Source organism: Lathyrus oleraceus, chromosome 3 (assembly GCF_024323335.1).
Source record: "Lathyrus oleraceus cultivar Zhongwan6 chromosome 3, CAAS_Psat_ZW6_1.0, whole genome shotgun sequence".
In the NCBI taxonomy this organism is placed as follows: Eukaryota; Viridiplantae; Streptophyta; class Magnoliopsida; order Fabales; family Fabaceae; genus Lathyrus; species Lathyrus oleraceus.
In genome coordinates this window covers 517890154-517895538 of record NC_066581.1, presented here as the reverse complement: position 1 = coordinate 517895538, position 5385 = coordinate 517890154, and the positions used below count along the sequence as shown (strand labels likewise).

The 5385-nt window shown below is 39.7% G+C and overlaps 1 non-coding gene across 1 annotated transcript; it reads right to left on the bottom strand.

Annotated features, from left to right (window-relative positions):
* Positions 1 to 2277: 2277 nt before the first annotated feature.
* Positions 2278 to 2384, bottom strand: LOC127133922 (small nucleolar RNA R71). Its single transcript, XR_007807718.1, has one exon. It is a non-coding gene; the product is annotated as a small nucleolar RNA R71 (small nucleolar RNA).
* Positions 2385 to 5385: the final 3001 nt, after the last annotated feature.

The window sequence follows — 5385 nt, the reverse complement described above, 5'->3', positions numbered from 1 at the left end:
TGGTATTAAACCGGGTTGATTTGTCTCCCATTCACCTTTGATTTGATTAACAACCAAAGTTGAATCGCCGAAGACATCCAAATACTTGATTCTGAGATTCATGGCCTCTTCAAGGCCTGATCACACTGATTCACACCGTGTTTTTGACTCGGATTTCACATGTTTATTAGGACTTTATTATCATTTTGTTTGTATTATGCTCTCTTTTATGTTGTTTTCAGATATTTTCCTCTTTCGGGGGCCTTTTAGAAGAAACGAAGCAAAAAGACCTAAAATTAGGGTTTTTCGGCGAATATTGTACACATAGCGTTGCACATGGCGACCGCTATAGAAGAAGCCATGACTCATCAGCCCTCAACCAGGAGGTAACCGCCACGTTCCCATGATCTTTCCCATTTCCACACATGGCGAGCGCCATGAAGGGATGGCAGGCGCCACCTTTGCAAATCACGTTCCCACTAAGGAGAAGTTGGAGGGCACCATGGTCTTTGCAAGTTGCTGAAATCCTCTATAAATAGTTCGTTCTATTTCATTTTCAAATCATCTAACTTAGTTTACAACACTAAGACTATATTCTTCATTTGTAAAGTGGTAATCCGTCACATCGGGGGGTTATCGCACCTTAGTGAGATTGAGTTGGGTCACTTCGAGTTGTTGTCATCTTTATCTTCAGAAGTCTGAGGTTTATTTTCCTTGTACCAGATTTAAAGCCCTCCGTTTGGAGCAGGTTCTTATTTATCGCTTTTATTTATTTATTTACTTGTCTCGCTTTATTTTATTTACTTTTCGTCTCGCTTTGCTTTATTTATTTTCCGTCTTGCTTTACTTTATTTACTTTCTGTCTACGCTTTACTTTATTTACTTTCTGTCTACGCTTTATTTTATTTACTTTCTATCTACACTTTACTTTTACGCGCTTTACTCGTTCTTTACGCCTCACATTCTAAAACAACTTTTCATCATGATCAATATCATTGTGTTTGTTTGTGTTACCATGTCTGGCTAAATCTTTTAAAGGTTAGAATGTAAGGATCGCGGTTAAAGAGATGTTTCACATATTGAATCTGTAGAAATACTTTAAAGGCTATTTTGATTTTTAACTTGAGTTTTCTGAAACAAACTTGGTTAGTTTTAACTATTCAAGGAGTGCGAAAGCACCCTGGCTTAGTTAACTAGGAATTTTTATCACTTTAAGGAAAAACTATTTTTGAAACTGTTTTCGGACGCGTTGATAGATTCGAAATCAGGAAACTCCTTGGGTAAACTTTCCAAATCAAAATCACTTTTCAACTAAGTTTACGAGTCTTATTTCTTAAAAATAAGTTTACTACTTTAGCATTGTGCGCACCTTTTATAAGTGACAATAAAAGGCCTTAATTTAAGGGTAAACTCGGTTCTGAATACGCGAAAGCGAGAATTCCTCTTAAATGGATTCTTTTCAAGAGTAGAAAATATTGCCTCATAAGTAGTTCTATTTAGACAATCGAAACATCACTTAACTGACGTGATATACATTCAAACCTGTCATTATCTGCACTGCATTTATTATTTACCGTTATTTTGCAACCCCAATATCTCTTTTATACCACCTTAGATAAACATCGTAACGATAGTAATCGATAGATTGACGATTTAGTCTCTGTGGGATCGATATTCTTTTATATTACTTTGACGCGATTCGCGCACTTGCGAATTCACACTATCAAGTTTTTGGCGCCGTTGCCGGGGACCAACTTTGTCAAATTTCGTACCGTGCTGTTACACCGTCTAGACTAAGGCATTATTAGCCGGTAAATGCGAAGAGCCCATAGTACAGAAAATTTAGTAGATCCTTTAGCAGAACCCGAATGTTATACTCGTACACGCCTCTTATTCATTCGAATTAAGAAAGTTATGGCTGAGAATCGCGACCGGAGACCTCTTAAGGAATTCACCCAACCCTCTGACGAGGAACCTAGTTTGAGTATAGTAAACCCCCTTATTCTTGCTAACAATTTCGAACTAAAACCGTCTTTGTTGCAATTAGTGCAACATAACCAATTCGCGGGTCTTGCTACTGAGAACCCAAATCAACATTTAAAAGTTTTTATCCAACTGGCCGACACTTTTAAATCTAACGTCACTTCACCGGATGCGATCCATTTGAGATTATTTACTTTCTCCCTCAGGGATAGAGCATGTTCATGGTTAGATTCACTTCCAGCTGATTCAATAACTACCTCGGAAGACCTTAGGAGAGTATTCCTTGCTAGATATTTTCCCCTTAGTAAGACTATTGTTCTTCGAAACCAAATAACTAGATTTACTCAAAACCAATGAGAATCGCTTTTTAAAGCTTGGGAGGGATATAAAGAGCTATTAAGAGTCTGTCCACACCATGGCCTAGAACAATGGCTGATCGTTCATACCTTCTACAATGGACTCCATTATAACACCAAGATAAGCATCGACGCTGACGCTGGTGGCGCGCTGATGAACAAACCTTACCCTGAAGCTTGTGACCTAATTGAGGATATGGCCCAAAACCATTACCAATGGGGAACTGAACGAGCATCAATAGAGAAAAAGGAGACCTGAGGTGGAATACATGGGATAAGCTCTATGGACATGATGCAGGCGAAAATGGACGCTTTAGCCCTTAAGATCGAACATATGTCTACAAACACTAACACCACGGCGATAGTCCACACAGAGTGAGAACTCTGTGGATCTAAAGGACACGAATCGGCGGAGTGTAACCTTTTGAATGACCTGAACACCGACCAAGTGAATTACGCCCAAGGTAACCCATTTTCAAACAGTTACAACCCTGGATGGAAGAATCATCCAAATTTTTCCTATAAAAACCATAACCCTATCCAAAATTATGCACCTCAGAGACCGCAAGGTTATCAAGCCCAAAAACCAAATCAACCTATGCAGGTTGTGCCTCAGAAGTCTAACCTTGAGAAGATCATGGAGACCTTTATATCAGGCTAGACTCAGCAAAATAAAGAATTCCTAAACCAGAACATTCACGTAAACGAACTTATAACATAATTAGGAACCAAGTTTGATCAGATAATCACTCACAACAAGATGCTTGAAACCCATATCTCACAAGTAGCACAAAACCAAGCCCCACGGACTACACCTGGAGGCCAATTCCCTGGACAACCTCAACCAAACCCTCGAGGGCAAGCTAACACTATCTCGTTACGAAGTGGGACCGCTAACGAAGGGCCTCATAACCCAGTAATGAGAGAGTCTAAAACTTCTAAAGAAAATATACCTACCAACCAAGAAGAGGAACCGGTAGAACCCGAAAAACAAACCGACCAAGAAGGTGAAGCCAAGGATAAAACGCACAAACCACCACCCCCGTACAAACCACCAATCCCATATCCGCAAATACTTAAACAAAACAAAATTAACAACCAATACCAAAAATTTATAAAAGTAATAGAGAAGCTTCATGTAGAGATTCCTTTCACCGAAGCTATCACCCAAATTCCGTCTTACGCCAAATGTCTCAAAGACATCTTAACCAACAAGTGTAGGCTTGACAATCCAAAACCCTTGGAATGCAACTTTATTTCCGAGGATAAACTTGCTAAGAAGGAGAAAGACCCTGGTAGTTTTTCTATACCTTGCATTCTAGGAAGTCACGTGATCGACAAAGCTTTCCTAGACTTAGGCGCTAGTGTGAGTTTAGTGCCCTTAGTTGTATGTAAAAGGTTAAACTTAGGAGAATTACAACCAACTAAGATGTCCCTCCAATTAGCCGATAGGTCTGTTAAGTATCCTGTAGGCATTTTAGAAGACATCCCAGTTAGGATCGGTCAACTTTATATCCCAACAGACTTTGTGGTCATGGATATCAAGGAAGACGACGATATCCCTATCCTTTTAGGTAGACCATTCTTATCAACAGTTGGAGCTATAATAGGTGTTAAAATAGGAAAATTAACCTTCGAAGTAGGGGATGAAAATATCGAGTTTATTCTTTCAAAATTCCTGATGGCACCGATTCTAGGAGACGCATGCTATGTGATCGATATCATAGATGAGTGCATAAGGGAATTTGATCGAGAAGAACCCGTGATCGAACCATTTTCAAACCCGGATGAAGAGGATGACGAGCTAGAGGAAACGAAACCTCACACTAACGAATGTTTAGATCTTACGCCAGAACTTTCACCAAATTCTCATAAACCAGCTCAAGAACTTAAGGAACTACCCAAGAACCTAAGATATGAGTTTTTGGTTAAAGAAATGAACCGCCCAGTAATAGTTAGTTCCACCTTAAACCAAGGCGAGACGAATCGACTCTTGAATGTTTTAAGAAGATACCCATCTGCCTTAGGGTACAACATCTCTGATTTAAAAGGTATAAGCCCATCCGTGTGTATGCACAGGATATCGCTAGAGGAGGATTCAAAACCCTCCAGAGAACATCAGAGAAGAATCAACCATGTTATGAACGAGGTAGTAAAGAAGGAAGTCCTTAAACTACTGGAGGATGGTATAATCTATCAGATCTCTGATAGTAAATGGGTAAGTCTTGTACACGTGGTACCCAAAAAGGGAGGCATCACAGTCATACAAAACGAGAAGGGCGAGCATGTAGCTAAACGCATAGGAGGCGGGTGGTGTATGTGCATAGATTATAGGAAGCTCAATAAGGCAACTAGGAAAGAACATTTCCCTCTTCCATTCATAGATCAAATGCTGGAGCGTCTTTCCAGACACTCTTACTTTTGTTATCTGGATGGATATTCTGGATTTTTCTAAATACCCATACACCCCGAGGATCAAGAGAAAACAACCTTTACCTGTCCTTACGGAACGTTTGCTTACAGACGAATGTCGTTTGGACCCTGTAATGCGCCAGCTACTTTCCAACGTTGTATGATGTCAATATTCGCTGATTGTCTCGACAGTATTATGGAAGTATTTATGGACGATTTCTCGGTGTTGCGTTCTCCTTTGAAGACTGCCTCATTAACCTTGAGAAAATCCTAGAGAGATGCGTAGAAGTTAACCTTGTGTTAAACTGGGAGAAATGCCACTTTATGGTCGAAGAAGGCATAGTGTTAGGGCATATAATATCTGAAAGAGGCATTGAGGTCGATAAAGCAAAGATAGAAGTTATAGAAAACTTGAACCCTCCAAAGACAGTTAGAGAAGTCCATAGTTTCCTTGGACACGCCGGTTTCTACCGACGCTTCATCAAAGATTTCTCTAAAATAACAAAACCCCTGACTGGCCTTCTGATGAAAGACATTGAATTCATTTTCGATAAAAAATGTATCGAAGCCTTTAACCGTTTAAAACAAGCATTAATTTCAGCACCCATTCTACAAACCCCGGATTGGACTAAACCCTTCGAAATAATGATTGATG